This window comes from Phalacrocorax carbo, chromosome 19 (assembly GCF_963921805.1).
Source record: "Phalacrocorax carbo chromosome 19, bPhaCar2.1, whole genome shotgun sequence".
Lineage (NCBI taxonomy): Eukaryota > Metazoa > Chordata > Aves > Suliformes > Phalacrocoracidae > Phalacrocorax > Phalacrocorax carbo.
This window is the reverse complement of record NC_087531.1, coordinates 7,009,300-7,026,110: the sequence shown is the minus strand read 5'-3', so window position 1 is coordinate 7,026,110 and position 16,811 is coordinate 7,009,300. Positions and strand designations below refer to the sequence as shown.

General features: G+C 53.7%; 1 protein-coding gene across 4 annotated transcripts in view; it reads left to right on the top strand.

Annotated features, from left to right (window-relative positions):
• Positions 1 to 321: 321 nt before the first annotated feature.
• Positions 322 to 16,811, top strand: part of CSNK1G2 (casein kinase 1 gamma 2) — a 45,646-nt gene continuing 29,156 nt past the window's right edge. Inside the window, exon 1 of one of the 4 annotated variants that reach the window (XM_064469985.1) lies at positions 322 to 453. The gene's annotated coding sequence lies outside the window, so the exon portion shown is untranslated. Of the gene's footprint in view, positions 553 to 16,811 lie in introns of all 4 variants that reach the window. The other 3 variants (XM_064469983.1, XM_064469988.1, XM_064469987.1) reach the window with 3 other exon arrangements.

The following is a 16,811-nucleotide window of genomic DNA, read 5'->3' as shown; positions in this document are numbered from 1 at the left end:
CCTATAGCGGGGCCGGAGCCCGAGGGGGCAGCTGGGCCCTATACCGGCGCCTGCGCCGTTCGGGGGGCTGTAGGCAAGGCGGGGGCGGCCCCACAGCGGAACCGGACGCCGGACCCCAGGCCGCCCGCCGAGCAGCAGGGAGTTAAAGGGAGGCCCCCGCCGGTAGCCGCCAAGCGCGGCGCTACCGTAAAGTACCCCGCGCCGCCGCAAAGCCGTCCTCCCGCCGCTTCGCCTCAAGCCTGCTATTCTCGAATGCGCCTTACGCCAACGCCGTTGCGCCATCACCCTCCTGTAGGTTGCGCTTGCGCCGAGCTCTGCCGGACTTCTCCGCCTCGGAGTTGATATTCAGGAAGGGCGCTTGCGCTGGTGGCGTGGTGGGGGGGCGCATGGGTGCGAGCGGAGCCTACGCTGGTGGCGTAGGGTTGTGGCTGGCTGGCCGCTGCCCGCGGAGTGGTGAGGGGAGGCGTGAGGAGAGCTGGGCCGGGGGCGCCGCCATGGGAAGGCGGCCGCGGGGCAGCGGCAGCGCGGCCCGCCGCTGAGGGGCCCGCCGAGGTAACGGCGGCCGCGGGGCGCCGGGGCTGAGTCGGGGTGCCCTGTTGCTGCGGGTCGCCCTGGCCGGGACCGGGCAGTGCCCGGGGGGGGCCGGGCGGCGCCTCCGGCGGGGGCGGCGGGGACAGGGGGCGGAGGGGGCCGCGGTAGGTGCCGGGGGAGGCCCGGGCTGGGCCGGGGGGCTGGGCTGGGGGGGGGGTCTGAGGGGTTGGGGTCGTGCCGAGGGCCCAGGGCCGCCTCCCGCCGGCTCTTCCCGGCCGTACCCGTTCCGTAGCCCTTCGGACGGGGTCCGGGTCCACCCAAGATCGCGACCCCCCCGCCCCCCTCCCTAAGGCCCGGCCGGTGGCGGGGATGGGGTCGGGCCTCCCCGGTTGTGTCCCCCAGCCGGCGCCCTGCCCGCGGAGCCGGAGCGTCGCAGGATGTTGGCTCCTTTGTATGTGGCTTCCCCCTCTCTCCAGAGGGGCTGGGAAGTGTTTATTTGGGGAAAAGGGACTGTGCTGAATCTGGTGTTTAAAATAGCTTTTTTATTTTTTTCTTTAGCAGAGCGGGTGAGGATGAATGTGAGAAACAGGAAAAAATACCCTCCCCCTTCTTACCCCACCAGACTGGAGCTGACTTTAGCTGTTCCTAAGGCAGCCTGGAGGAGAGCTCTGCAGCCGAGAAGCAGCTCTCCCATGGAGCTGGGCCCCTGGAGGCCTGTGGCTCCTCTTCCGTGGCTGGTGGAGGGGAACTGAGGGAGGCCCTTGGACCAGGGAGGTGTGGGGATGTCCAGGAAGGTGTCTTTTCTTTGAGAGATGGCTTGTGGTCTGGGCAGCGTGGGGCCCTGCCATGTTAGGTGTATTTCTGAAGTTAGAAAATGAAGTTTGTTAAACCTCTTTCAAGTTGCCATGAAATTAGTCTGCTCTGAACAAGCTAGAGGTAACGGGGACCCGAGTCAAACCATGTGTAAAATGGACTGCAGGCATGTGAGTGGTTCACACCAGCATGTTTGGAAGTTGCCTCGTTAACTAATCCCTTTGTTTTCCCTTTGTACAACAAGTGGTTGGATATCTGGAAATGAATTCTGAGGACTGTGTAAATTCATATGTCAGCTGGACTGTCCCGTCAGCCTGCCACATGTGGCGTGCCCCCATCTCCCCACTGCCAGCATGGAGGCTTAAAAACTGGGCCTTATATAACAGATTGGAGAAAATGTTTGGTGTTTGCCAGTGTGTCTGAAAAACAATTGCTGTCAATTAGGGCAGGAGGCCTCCATGGGGATCCTGTGGAGAGGCCTTCTCTGGTGGGGTAGGCTCAACTGCTGTGAGGAGCTTGCCAAAGATTTGTTGGTTTTGTTTTAATTTGGTGCATTACAGATAGGAGCGTAGTTCAGTGATGATTTTATCGCGGCTTAGCACCTTTTGGGCCTCTGGGTGGGTTGTAGTCTTGTGGCGCAGTCGAGGATGTTCTAACACCAATCTGGTGGTGACTCCTCTCACGTCTGGGGTGGTTTGTGTGCTTGGGGAGCCCCCGGATGCCCCCAGGGGCAATTGTCTCATTAGCTTGTAGAGATGGCTTCCCTCCAGTGTCAGTCTGCCTCAGGGTGTGATCTCCTCCTTGTTAGCTTACAAATCTGTAAGGCCTTATAAATCAGTTCTGTAGTTTCTTTGCTAAAACATCTGCTCTGGTTTACACTCGCATTAAAATGGCTGGGGTGCAGTTGGTGGTGGTTTGCAGGGGAGACTTCTTTCTGGGCAGTTTCTCTGGGCGTGCTGAATGGAGCTCTGTGTTCCTGCCCTTGCAGCGTGGTTTGTGTTTGGTTTTCTTGTTGCAGCACTCTTCAGAAGAGCGAGTGGAGAGGAGAAAGTTGGCACTTGCAGTTCAGCAGGTTTCTGGATTCTGCCCTGCGAGCGCTTCTCTCTGCTGGTGTCAGTACATAGAGAGGCTTCACATTGCTGTGTTTTGTAGTCAGTCTTCAAGCTCCTGTGCAGCCTGAGTGTTGTCAAAACTGTTAATACAGGAGTGACTCAGCGGATCAATAGGAACGACATGAGGGTTGTGCTCATGGACAATCAGTATTTTTCCCCCCACCCCCTCCAGCCCCACTGGGCCGGAAGAGACTATGTCTGAGAGCAACTGCCAATAAACATGTTTGCTGGACTCGGGCCTGATTGTGCTCTGTAGCCTTCTCTCCCCCCGCACCATGGTTTTCCTAGCTAGGAGGAGCTCTGATGGGCTGTGCTGGAACAGCAGTCCTTTGCTTTGCCTGGTCCATCCAGGTTTGTGCCTAGCCTCCGGTCTGGGTGCATTACAGGCTGCCAGAAGGACCAGTCCTCGCATGAGCCAGTCTGGGTAGGAAGCTGTTTATCTCTGCCTTTTGGATAGGGGAACTGCAGCACTACAGGTGCTAAAGGCTTATCTGAGGTGTTGAGGAAGCCTTGGGTGAGTGGCAACCCCTGCTATGCTTTGGCTCCTTCCTGGGGCTCTGCAGGAGGGGTGCAGACCTCAGGGCTGTGGAAGAGATTATGATCTCTCACTTGGCAGGGCTGGTTGATGTGGCATTTGCTTCTAGTGCTCAGTGGCCTGGTTTGCCTTGCACTACTCCTGTGACTTCCAGCTGTGTCAGGAGTTGAGCCTTCTCCCCTCACAGTGCTGCTGAGAGTGGGGAGACTTGGGTGCCAATGCAGGAGCTTCCTTTGTGTGCTTACAACAGCTTTTTGCTCAGAGCTTGTGGGAACAGCTCTGCCCACAGCCCTGTAGTTGGGCTTTGACTAGGCAGACTTGCCTTGTCCTGGCCACAGTGAGAAGGTGTGAAACTGAGCCTCCTTCCTCGGGTCCAGATGTGGCATGGCTTGGAGACTGCCTCGGTCCTGCTGTACCCTGTGAGCTGGGAGGGGAAGGACGGGGAGCAGGTCTTTCAGCAACTCTGGGTTTCTGCTGGAGGACAAGTTATCTTCCCATTAGAAAAGCTGTGTGCTTATAAATAGTTTTGGGTTCTTATTAGAATGGATGTTTATACTTCCTACTGGCAGTCTGCATCTCCGGTAGGTCCCTTGCTGTAGAGAAGAAGCAGAGCTCAGTTGTGAGGAAAGTGGAAAGGTGATTTTTCTGCTGGATCAGCTGAATGCAGAGTGTTTGGGCTCTCTGTCTGGCTCCCACATTCACACTAGCTGAATCTTCCATCTCCTGGAGGATTCTTTTAAATCCCTGCACAGGCTGCAGCCCTTAGTGTTGCACACCCCCTCCCTTGCATGTTACGTTGATGTGTTATTCCTAATAACTGGCTTAAAAAAAACCCCAAAAGCTTACTGCAGAGCATGCATTGAGCTGAGATGTTCCAGGACACCTCCTGCCCTGTCTTTACTACACCATCAGCTGCTGGATGGTGCTTTGGCAGCTGGGGTGGAACATGGGGCTGCTCTTTCAAGGCTTGTCTCAACTCGAGGTGCTCAGAGCTATGATCCCCATGGTTCGTGGGTTCTGCCAGCCCTGCTGTGATAGGGAGGGAGAGGTGGTACAATGTGAGCTGGGTGCAAGTGCAGTGTGTGTAAAACCACAAAAAGTCTTCCTGTCTTCTGCTTGCTGTGATAGTAATGTTGCAGCAGATTGCTGCACTTGATAAGCCCTGAGGTGAGCCCACGCTGTGCGATGTAGCAAATTGTTCTTCAGGTAAGCTGAAACTTGTAGGTAAGGCTTTGCAAGGTGCTTTAAAATGCTGCATGGAGCAAGATGTGCATGGTTTCTTTCACAGCTCGCAGTAAGGAGAGTTTGCTCTTGGAGTAGAGGAATTCAATTAGTTCTTGAAAGACACTAAATTGGCTTCTCTGGTTCCAAAAAGATGACGGGTAGAAGTTCGCCCTGTGTCCAGGAAGACTTCCCAGTGCCCATGAGGTCTGTGTTCTGCTAGAAGGTTGGTGACAGTCGTGTTTTCAAAGCAGTACCTGCTTCTCTGCTGCAATCAGACCCGTGTTGCTTAAAATGTTGCAGCATAAACATTCTCACTCATAGGAAACAATGGTCTCTGTCTTGAGATTAGTTCACCTGTGGCAGTAAAACCAAGTGCTCTCATGATCTCATCTGCTAAAAAGACTTGCACAAAGATGGTGATGTGAGGGAGGCCTGGAGTCCTGTCCTGCAAGGTCCAGAGGAGCTGAGCCTCAGGCCTGGGAAGGGTTCCCCATGCTGTGGGGCTGAGATCTCTGCTTCCTCTCCAGTGTCAGATGTTGGGCAGCAGAACACAGCCCTGCCACTGTCTGGGGATGGTGCTTTGAAACAGAGCTGGGAAGTGCTGAGTTTCGTTTAGTGTCTGTGGGGCAGAGGTGACAGTAAGCTGAATGCGAGAGCAGGTGTTGGAATGAGCCAAGACCCTGTTGCAGCCAGGTCTTGGAAATAAGGTGCCTGTTGGGCTCCCAGGGTGTTTGAGATGCTGAGAGTCTAGAGGAAAGAAGTGTTAAACTTTTTTAATCATTCAATTTTACATGTCTGCCAACCAAAGGGTGTCCTGTAGCCCTTTGTTATTTAATGTTATGTAATGGTTTTTAATGAGGGAGGCCTGGCTTTTGCTTTCCAAATGGTGAATTAGACAGTTGGCAGGTGATGTGCAGGCTTTGTCAGCCTGAGGGGGATGTTCCTAAGTTCATAAACAGGGGTTACGGTTGGTCTTGAACTTGGATTTTGTGAAGCTTTCCTCTGGAGGAGCTTTGCAGCCCCACGATCTGCAGCTGAGCAGACCTGTGCAGGAGGAGCGGTGCTGGGAGGGGTTTGTGGGTAGCCTGGGAGAAAAGCCATGTCTCTGGGGTTTCCTTCCCCTTCCCAGTCTGAAGGCTGGAAGAATGGCTATTGCCTGGGTGCGGGGGGCTGGATGACAGCCTCTGAAGGGTCAGTGGTAATCCAATTTAAAACCAGAATGGAGGTGTAATGGTTTTGTACTACTCAGAAGCTCCATTCTTAAGGACTCCTGTCGTTGCCTGATGTTTTCAGGTAGAAAAAGCTGCTGCTTTTTTTGCTTTTTGAGATAGCGCTGAAGTATAAAAAACAAAGCAAGAAACCCTTTTTCTTGTCCTTTTTTTAGCATGGGCTGTTGGCAGTGATGAAGTTTATACTCTGTGTGGTCTCCCCAGTTTGATGCAGGGAGAGGATGATGCTTTCCAGCGCTTTCTGTGCTGTATGTGTGGGCGAGGGGCAGGCTAAGGCTCTCCTGGAATCCCCCTGCCCCCAACTATGCCGATTCCTCTTATCCCAAAGGCGATGCGGGTTTGAGTTGAAGCCTGGCTTTTGTGTTCCCAAGTACAGAGTGTATTAAGGACGTGACTTAAAACAAGTGCTGGGCACAGAGGTATGGTCTGCATGTTCAAGGGACTGCTCACAGCCAGGAGATGAGGAGCAGCAGGCACCTCTGGTGGGTGTGGGGTCAGCGTGCCATGGGACGAGGCACCGGAGGTGTTGGTGCTGATAGGTACAGACTAGCCTCTGCCTTAAGCCTTGGGAATTCCTGCACAAACTTGCTTGCTGGAGCTTGTTGTTCAGTGGGCTTTGGCAGCTGGGGAAGGAATAGGAAGTGCTTGGAGGGATGGAGCTTTAATGTTTCCTCCAGGGTAACTTGCTGGTTTTAAACCTGTGCTGTTTTCATAGGGGTGTCTGCCTGATCAGAGGATCCCAAGAAGAGATTGTCAGAGTCCCCAGCAGATTCTCCAGCCTGTAGTAGTAGGTGTTTTTGTGCAGGGAATGGAGCAGAGAGGGGAATTCCAGCACAGCAGACTCTTGCAGCTCTTAATCTCACGCGATAGCAGGAGATGTTGCCAGGGAGCAGCTCTCTACCACTCAGGCCCCTCTCCTCTCTCCCAGGCCCACTGCTTGGAGCAAGGGGAGCCAAGCAAGACACTCCTTGGGCTTACAGGGGCCACATGCACCAAGTTCAGGAGAGTGAAAGGGAAGCTCAGTTAATACACCATGCTGAATTTAGCTGGATATAGAATAAACACTGTGAATGTGAGTTACTGTGTAGTGTGCTGTTCAGGCACACCTGTGCTGCAGTAACCTTTCTCTAGCTAAAGCTTGCTGGGTAGATCTGTTGCAGCATTTTGTTATGAAGAAATGGCAGGCAGACCTCTTGTGTTGGAGCGAACTCTGGTTTCAGGTGGTTTTTGGCAGGGGCTCCTCCACCTTGGCTGCGAGGCACAGACACAGGCCTGCCTTCAGCAGGAGGTATGTGAGCAGCATGGTGATGTAGAAGCCCCGTCTGCCGATGGGCTTGGCTCAGCAGTGACGCGGCATCGCAGGGCTACTTTGGGGTGAGGCGAGGCCAGCTCCGCAGGGGCTCCAGCACTTGGTCCTGGCTGCAAAGTCATGACAGGAGCTCTGCTCCCCTGTTCTGTATGGAAAATGCTCATGGCGTCCAAGAGCCCGGGTGTAGCCATACTTTGGGTGTACTGACCTCACTGCATATTTTTTTTTCCCCTTCTATTGTGCTGACATCTCTCTGACTTCTTGGGCTCCCACCTTGCTGAGAGGTTTTCTTGCAAGAGCTAGCACGTCCATCAGGGAGCTGAGCTGCCTGCATAGCAGGAACAGCTTAGAGCATCTTCTGCATCCGAGATATCAGTTTGCCAGGCATGGATGGATGGAAAGGTGGGTGCATTTGAGAATGGCGGTGGCGCAACCAGAGCGGGGAGGACAATGCGTGCAAATGCCCTCGCTGCAGTCTGGATGGCACCCACGGTTCCCAGCAGGTCTTCTCTAATGTCTCTGAGTATGTAAGCACAGACCTGGAAACGAGACTCAGAATATTCCTGTGCACAGCGCAGAGGATGTGCTGCAGCAGGCTTGGCTTGGTGACAGCAGACACCCGAGGTGTGATAATGGATGAGCAGGGGACAGTTCCTGCTGCTGGTTGTCATACTGGCAGGGGATGTGCAGAGCTTGAAATCGGATTTCTCCCTGGAGAAGTGTGACACTTGGTGCTTTGCTCCTATTTTTGTTCAGAGCTAGAAATTAAAGTCCAGAGTGGTGCTTTTGCAGCCAGAATAATTTAAAGGCACTTGCTGCTGTTTTAGGGCCAATATTTAACTTGTGCCTGTGATGAGGAATGCCTGTTAGACCCTAAGTATTTGCCTTAAGGAAGAAGTTTGAGGGAAGAACATCCACTGCTGGGGGGGGAGCGGGGGATTTCAGGAAATTACTTTAAACATCTGTATTTACAGATCTGCATGGAACAGCCTGTGCTCCCCTTCTGGCACGGCTCTGGCAGGTACTGAGGCTGCTCTGGTGGAGCTGCAGCACAGGAGTGTCTGGGAGGAAATGTTTGTGTGCTCCAGCGGCTGGAGCAGGCAGCGGCGCAGGGTGTGTCTGCTTGCATGGCCCCAGTCCTGTGCTCCCGCCGCCAAGGGGGATTTAAAGGCACAGGTTTGGAGCTGCTTTCCAGCTGGGGCTGGTGTGGGCAGCCAGGCTGAAGGCTGTGTAAACTACCCACTAAAAGCAGCTTATCGGAAAAGAAATGCTCTGCTGCTTTTGCTTTCTCTGTGGTCTTTGGTGGTGAGACTTCATTAGCTGTGAAATCCTCTGCAGTGAATCCTGTTAATGACAGGATTTCCCATTCCCTGGACCTGCTTGATGAGGTGCTTGTGGCTGCTTCTGTCATCTTTCTCTGTGATCCTTCTTGCAGTGTGCCACAAACATTGTCACACAGCCTCCAGTAAGCCCCTGAAGGTGTTTGTTGCCGCCAGTCAGTGTTGAGCTTGTCCCACGTTTCCAGGCAGAGAGCGGCTGTGTGGAGCTGTGTGCAGGGATGCCAGAGGTGTAGGTCAAAATTCAGGTTGGGTTATGCTGGCGTCTCTGCAGGCTGTGTGGGCCAGTTGTGGTGCATGATGATGTGGCAATGGAGAGGAGCCTGGTCCTCTGTTCCCAGCTCCTTAGGTGGCCTTAGGCAGGTCAGGCAGCCCCTCTCTGCAGACAGGGCAGGTTAGTAATTCTGGGTCTGGATGTGAAGTCTGGACACCCTTAGCTACATGATAACCCTCTGCCCCAGCTTCTCGTGCTCAGTGCTCTTGATTGGATGCTTTTGCCATCCTTGACTATTTTAGCTGAGTTAGCTTAAATACAGAAAGAACATGTTTCCTCTTGAAATCAAAGGCACACAGCTGTTTGCAAGCTAGCCCAAGGGGAAGGCTTTGCCCAGGCTCCTGCGCACAGAGTTCAGCCCAGCTCTGAAATGCTGAGAACTTCCTTCTTCCAGTGTAGCAAAGGGCCTGCAGGCTCTCCTTAGCTCAGCTTCAGGCTGGGATTGAGGGCTGCCAAGTCCAGCTGGAGCATGACTCTGGCTTTTAGTGACAGGTTTGGCACTGGGGAAGCAAAGGCTTTTGTCAGAGCTCAGAGGGTGACGTGGTGTTGGAGTTCGGAGGCGATTGGGGGCTGTATAGGAAGATAGGCCATGGAGGGGCTTGTGTTCCAGAGTGTGGCTGGCAGCCCCTCTGAGCGTGCACCCACGGGGCTGGCTGTGGGTGGGCACCCAACAGCACTGCGCAGCTGTGGGAAGTCTTGGCCCACTTCCATAATGAATGTTGATGGGTTTAAGCCCACAAATTGGCTGTATAATGAATTGAGGGAGCCAGGAGAGCAGTGTCCTGTCTGCAGGGACTGAAAGAGGTGAAGGGAACTAGAAACACAAGTAATTAACTCAAAAAAAAAATAAAAATAAAAATTTGGGTTTTGGATGGAAGTGTGCACTAGAGAAGGGTGAACGTGTGTTGGCTGGGGTTTCTGGGACAAATCAGAAGTGAGCCCAGAAATGATGGAGAAGGGATAGTTTGTTTGTGCAAATGATGTTCTAGGTATTAATAGCAACAAGATGAAATGGGTCCTCCTGGGGGGGTGTATCCTGTGTGTTTCTTCATGTGGGTGATCCCTCTGACTTTATAAATTTAGCCCTTTGTGTAAGACCCAAAGAAGCAGGTCTTGAGCAAGTAAGGTAAAGGGAGGAACCAGCGAGGTCATGCGAGATCTACCTGTCTGAGAGAGAGTGGTCTTTTGGATGAACCCCTTGAAAAGTTTCCTTTCCCAGTCCACAGCATCTCTTTAGCCACTTTTCTGGCTGCAGCCACTCCTGTGGTATTCCCGTTCCAGTCCTGGCCTTCTGATCCTGTGCAAAAAATACACATGGGTGGGGTACAAGGGATAACAAGGAACAGTCTTTGGAATGTGCCTTTCTGAAGCGGAGGTTGGTGGCAAACCAGACTGAGTCCTTAACCCACAAAGCTGTCATGGTGCTTAACCATGGGGTTGTGAGTCTGATCCCCTGTGTGAGGGATGGAGGAGTGAAAAGATCCTGAACAACTTGTGGTGTGACCGGGAATGGGATGTAGGTCTCTGGCCCCTCTGTTCTGTGAGTCAGCAGACTGGGGTAACTGTCTAGGTCTTAGGAATTTGTCCCAGTTAGTTGAGAATCACCTTTTTCTACCCCCCTTTTTCTTCTGTGAGATCATGGATGTGTTAAGAGTTCCATGCTGCTTCGTTTCCCCATCTGTAAAATAAGCAGGTCACTTCTGTACCTTTGAGAGGTTGCAAGGAAAAATGTGTAATGGATTGAGCTGTTTCGTCTTGTAATAGAGGGGGTGGGAAGATAAATGCCTCATGGATCGCTTGTTGCTCCTCTGAAGCTGCTGCTGACGCTTGCTTGTAAGCTGATGGATGTTGTCGTGCCACAGAGCATCCCTCTGCCCCAGTCACTCTGCACGAAAGATTAATTGCATGTTGCTACTCTCTCCTCCCCATGGTCTGGGCTGTGGGTCCTGCTTCTGGTCCCGGAAGGCTGTCCCTGTTGGGTGACTGTTCCTGTTGGGGAGAGCTGGGAGCAGCATACATAAGCCAGGGCAGCAGTGAGACAGCTCATGTGGGACTCCGCAGTAGGGAAGTGGTTCTGGCATCTCAGCACAAGGAGTTTGACAGCTCTTTGGGGAGAGGTTTCCCTGTGAATCCCCCCAGAAGCCTTCCCTTCCCTCCCCTTCTTCTTTCCACCCCAATTCTTAAGGTTTGTCAGTCACTTGAGAGAAAACGTGTGGGGCTTCCAGCAGCCTGGGGAAGAAAGCAGAGGGGGAAATGGTGTTTGTTTGAATGTGGGACAGAGCTCGGCAGAGCTGCAGCTCTGCAACCCAGAAATGGAAATAGCCCTTGTCACCAGTGGGGGTGACACCCCCCTCTGCCCACCTAGGGCTCTCCAGGGTGAAGGGCCTGCTCTGGAGCAAAGTGACTGGGCTGGGACAGAGCAGAGCTGGCACAGATCCCCCCTCCCATGCAACCCTAGGGGAGTTGAAGTTGCAATTAGCTGTAGTTTGGTGATTGAAGAGAACTGGATTCAGACACCCCTTTTCCCCCTACCTTGTCTTGCAAAAGGCTACCCCAGATCTGCCAGTGCAGCTGCTTCCTAACCTGGTTCTGTCAAGAGGATATGGGTTAAGGGAAGAAAAAGAAAAAACCCTACTATTAAAAGTCTTTATGCCAACCCAGATCCTGCTGACAGAAAAGGGTTTGGTAGTGATACACATGACAGGAGGCCAAGCAGATCTCTGCAGAGTGACAGTCCCCAGATGGGCTGAGGCACGGGGGAGCCCTGCTGTCACATGCATCTCACTGGTGCAGTGTACAAGCCTTTGGCAGCTGGGCTGGATGTATGCTTTGAATCTGCTGAGTCCTTGTGGGTCTGTTTCTCCCCTTTAAACTGTGGCTGACGTGTGGCTTGTTAGTACCCCCTTCTGGAAAACCCTTCTAGCTGAAGGCCCCAGAGTGCTCAGTTTGTCCTTGTTCCCTGTGGGATGAGTAACTATCCTAAATCTTGGAGGTGGGAGATGAAACAGGCTGTGGTTTTTGTTCCTCCAGTACCGCGTGGCTTTCATCTCTGCCGCTTCCTCCCCTAGCCTGGTCCTGAAGCAGGGCTGGGAAGAAGCCCTGTTGTTTGAGGTACTGGGCAAATATGTGTTACAGCACTTGCCCATGAGAAGTGTTGATGAAAGTGATTGGGAAAAACTGTCTTGTTTTTCAAAGCCACCCAGATGGTCTTTGCGCTCTCCTGGGAAGAGCTGGTTGCTTTGCAGCACAGAGTTCCCTGCTCTGTCCCTCATGGAGGCAGTGGGGCTGCCCTGAGCTGCCTGGCTGATGGCCAGCATCTTCTCCTGGCTTAGGCTGCACTGCTGAGTTTTCAGATCCCCTGAGAGTGCTCTAGCACCTCCCTGCCTCTGCACTGAGCTTTCTGGGTGGCACAGCACAGCTCACCCTCTCTCCCTCCCCAGTTGTCAGGGCTGGGAACCCCTCACCGCTACCTGGTGCGAGCCCTGCAGAGGCAGAGCCAGGGAGGAAGCAGGAGATAAAACGCTCGCCTTTGTTCCCCCGTATCGCAAGGGACACGGGCGATGGCTCTTAAGAGGTGATACCTGCCCAGGGTGCACTGGTGAGGAGGGAGGTGCTGGCTGAGCTCTGCCTGTAGGCGCCTGCTCCACCTGCCTCCTGGAAACGCGAACCAGGAGACAAATCTGAAACCAATCTGGCAATCGCTGCAGCCAGGCCTCTGACCTGCAGTGTGGCAGGAGGCTGGGTTACTGCCCTGGCCTGGAGAAGGTGCCTGTGGTCAGGGCCACCTTCTGCACAGGTGACCTTAGAGGGCACAGCAGCCTCTGGGGACTGGGCTTTTCTCCCTGTTTGTCGCTGCCTTCTGTGTGGTGTTAGGCAGTTACATGCCTCAGTTTCCTCTGCTGTAATGGTGCTTCCTTGGTGAAGTACTTTGAGGCAGCTGCTGTGAGGAGTAGTACAACATCCAGGGGGCATTTATTGTTTGCATCAGCCATTCGGAAAGCCCTTTGAGCTTGTGAGTAGGAACATCGGGACAATAAGATGGCTAATGCTGCTGCCTGGATTCTTGCCCAGCTTGCTGGGAGGGAAGGAGGTGTGTGCCCAGCCCATGGAGCCATATGGCGTGGATGCCAGCATGGCAGTGTGGATGTGGTCTCTTCTGGGGTGTCCTACCTAGCGTGACAGATGTGGTCAGGGGTGGCAAGTACAAACTTTGAAATGGCAGCATCAATGCCTGGTGTCATCTAGAGCTCCTTGGTGGCCTGGACTCTGGTGGGACAGTGGGGGTAACGAGAGAGAGGGTTTTCTCATGCATGGCCGCTTGGAAAGCTGCAGTTCAGAGAAAAGGAAGTCTGCTGTGGACTTGCAGTGTGACTCTAGTTTGGGCAGCAGGGATGTCCTGTCCTCCAGAGATGATGGCTTCCAGGAGAAGAGTGCACATCACCTGCTGCCAGAGCAGGCTGGTGCACCAGCACCAAAAATTGTCAGGCTGGTGCAATGTGCTGATGACAGTCCTTGGGCTCCTTGTCTGTCCTGCTCTGGGGGCCCTTTCTGCTGCTGGCTCCAGGGGCTCAGCCCCTGTGGGCTATGCCGGGAGCCCCCTGCTCCCTGTGCCTTGCACGTGAGGAGGCCATGCATGTGGTGAGCAGAGGGAGTGCTTTTGCTCATTCTGTGGCTGCAGGGAGGGAAATGGAAGTGCTGAGTGCTAGTGCTCTGCTGAACTTTGACCTCTTGCTCCCTGGAAGTTGGAGCGAGTGGGGATGCTCTAGGTTGTTCAGTGATGCTGAGCCAGCTCTGACGAGTTTCAAGCCATTTGTCTTGTGGGGAGACCTGTGGTGTGAGTGTCTGAGGGCAGCGGTCTGTTCCCAATCTCCTGCTCCTGAGGTTATTTGGGAGCCTGTCTGAAGGCTGTGGGGAGGAAAAAGTGCCGAGTGTGTCACTGAGGAGTCCCGTTCCCTGGGGAGGAGAGCGCCTGGCTGGCCTGCGCTGGTGTTCAGCCGAGTTCCTCTGCAGGGAGGAAATCTTCAGGTGGATGAAAGGTTTTGAGACTGTCACCCAGCCTGGGGGAAGAAAGGAAGGGAAGGGAGCCACATGCATCCAGGAATTGGCTTTTGTTATAGGAAAAGGGTTGGGAAATCTCCCTTATCTTTTGGAGAACAGATGTTGAGCCCCTCATCCTAGCTACAGCTGATCCCTTGCGATGCTGTAAGGAAGCACATGTGAGATTCAAGGCTGTGGGATCTCTGAGGACATCCTCAAAAGCGTTGCGTTCTTCCTTTGCTCTTGAGTATCTCCCACCATTTGACAGCACTCCCTCTGAGACAGTGCTTGGACGGCTGTGTCTTCCCGTGTCCTCTGTTCCTCTGCTGCTGCTGCCTGGCCCTTGGGATGCAGCTGTGGCTTGTGCTCTGTGAGCAGAGCCATGAGGAGCTCTCCCATGGCACGTGGGGGGAAGTATCGCCACACCATGTGGTCGGACCCTCTGACTCATGCACACCAAAACACCTCTGCCTGAGCTTTCTCTGGAGTCTTGTCCTGCCATGACAAGGCGTAGATCATCCCGTGGGCAGCGTCCCACTCAAGAGGCCTGTGACACCAGTGCAGTGGTTCCTGCAGAAGAGGAGGGCAGATGAGAGGCAGGAGCTGGCAGTGGGAGAGCAGTTCACCTGCAATCTGGCAGTGTGGGAAAGCTGCGCTGTGCTTCGCCAGGGGAGTCCATTTGTCTCCAGGGCTGTCATATGGGGCAATCCACGACTCGGGGCTGCAGGGGTGCCCCCCTCCTCAGCAAATGGTTGAGAGCTGCTCTTAACCTCCCCATCCATGGGAATCAATAAAGGTGCCCTGTCGCCAGCAAACAGGGAGCTGTTGTGGTGTTGGCCAGCTGTGCTGGCGGGTGTGGGTCTGGGGCTGCCTGCCACGGGCTGGAGCTTGCTCTGTGGCTCACTGATAAGGGGTGAAGGTGGCACGGCAGCCTTTTGGTTGTGTGTGGTTTTCACATTTTGTGAAGATCGCTGTTGTCATGTCCTGGCTTGTTTTCTATCCTCAGGGGCCTGTGGTTGCATAAATAGACCTACAGCAAAAACTTCCTCCTTTCTCAGTGGCCTGTAGTGGAGGCTGTGGAGCCTGCTCTGCCTTAGGTAGAGTGGAGAGAAGCGAAGGCATGGTGCACAGCGTCGCGTGTGTGACAAGGCTTTATTGATGGACTGGCCTTGTGACGATTGGGCTGTCCCAGCACTGGGAGAGCAGGATGCCTTCCCATCTCCCTGCTTTGGTGGGAAGAACTGATTTCACGGATTGGGATTCAGAAATTGCTGGAACACTGCTGTTTCAACCATCTGACTTCACGCTAATGTTTAAATACATGTGTGTGCTCATGTACAGCTGCAAATTCAGGGGAGGGAGGGAAAACTCCAAAGTTTATTAACAGCAAGCAGTGTGAAGCAACCCTGACGTCGGGCTAGGAAATAAGCCCGTCATGGTGGGGTGGGAAATGGATGGTTTTTGCCAAAATATCTGCTTTCCTGCTCTGGTGAGGTGTGTTAACAGTGCCAGCTGTGCGCTGTTCTCCATGGGTCGCTGTGGTTGCTGGCTCCAAAAGGTGATGAGCAGGTGGGCTCAGGACCGGCTCTCTGGTGGGCACGTTGTGGCCTTGCAGCTGCTGCAGTGTTTCCCCTTTCTGCTTTGCTGGGCCATTGGCATGCTTCTCTGATGTTTCCTTGCCTGCTGCTGGCTGCTTTTGTACCCACTGTTCCTCTGGGTTTGCTGCCAAAGTCCTCTTGCAGCAGGTTGTCCCTAAACCTTCTCCTTTTGCTGGGCAGGTTGTGCAGCCTCTGCCCGGTGGCCTGGCCAGGAGGCAGGGCAGTTCTCTGCTGCTGTGGCTGTTGCTGCAAAGCAAAGGTGCAGCATGTCTCTGGCCGCAGTGGAGGCGGGGAGAGAGCCTTCCTCTGTTCTGTCTGTGAAACCGATGGCAACTCTTCTTTCACATCCATTCCTGTGCATGCTGCCGGATATGCACCAAGATCCCTTATCGAGAGAAAGGCGAGACGCAGTTTATCTTGCTTTTATGAAAAGTGTTAGCTTTTGCGGGCATGGGAGTATTCAGGGACAGGGCTGGGGAAGTAGCGTGCTGGTAGAGATGCCTTTAACCTTATTTAAGGCTGCAGTGGCACAGGAGGTGTTCTAGCCTCAGATGTGAGATGGAAGCGGTTGTTCCAAGCTGCTGGATGAGAATTTATCTATTTGTCTAGAAGCCTTTTTTTGGCCAGTGCCTGGTGACTGTGAAGCAGGCTGCGAGCTCTGGAGATGGAAGGGAAGGAGGTGGAAGGGGAACTTGCCTTACTCGGAAACCTGACATCTGAATGCAATGCTTTCCTGCCTTGTTCCTGGAGCGTGGCTGAGCACAGGTACTGTCGCAACCAGGCTGATGATCTGGGTCGCGTTGGCAGTGAACTTGTGTGTTCAGCACAAACGTAGGATCGTCCCTTTTACAGAAAGGCTTTGCAGGTGCCTGGTTCCTGCTGCTGCTGCCTGCCTCTTGCTGCTGAACCAGCATCCTTACCTGAAGTTAAACCTGCTCTCGAAACTTCTGTGGTGCTGGGGGAAGGATGGAGGTGGCACAGCGATGCATGCTACTGATGTGCTTGTGCAGCTCCCATTCTGCATCTGCAGGCGCTGCTCAACTTTTACAAGTCCCTTCAGCTGGATCCCCACGGTGCTGCAGGCCTGGCAGTTGCTTAGAGTACGTCTGGATCAGTCTGTGTTCAGCCTCCCTTTCTGTATCACGTGCCAGGGCAGTAAAAGGGTGGCTGGGTTGTTACGGTGGTGTTTTCCCCACAGCTGAAGCAAAAATAAAAAAGGTCTGCATCTGGTGGCAGAGGTTGAAATATGGAATAGGGCTGTCCAGCCTGAAGGTGCTTTGGTCTCTGGCTCTGTACTCTGTGCTCCATAGCTGTTTGAGCAGTAGCTCTCCTTGGGCTTCTCTGTTTCCCAGGGCACAAATGTGACTCAGTGATTTGGGACACAGACAATCCTTTGGACACCTGCTTGCAGACAAAGCCTATTTTGCGAGGAGTCACCAGGCATGAAAGCAAACCTCAGGTTTTGCAGTAGGTGAGCACTAGGGACTTGACCTTTCCCAGTGTGCCTGTCAGATCTGGCTGGACTGTTCTGCTCTGAAGCTTCTTGGGGTTGATGTTGGCTGTACAGTTGAGTCTGGGGCGTTATGCTCTGTGCATGAGTGGAGTAAATAGCAATATCTGGTCTTGACTGTAGAACCAAAACCTCTGCAGGCTCTGTCCCGAGATGAGTGTGCTTGTGACAATGAAATCGGTGCAAGAACTGGGCAGGAAAAGAAAACTGGTTGGAAAAGAAGCAGGTTCTGCTCTTACATCAGCCTCGGTAGATGTGTGGAGGGGACAGCAGGAGAAGGGGAAGGCACAGGACTGGTAAGC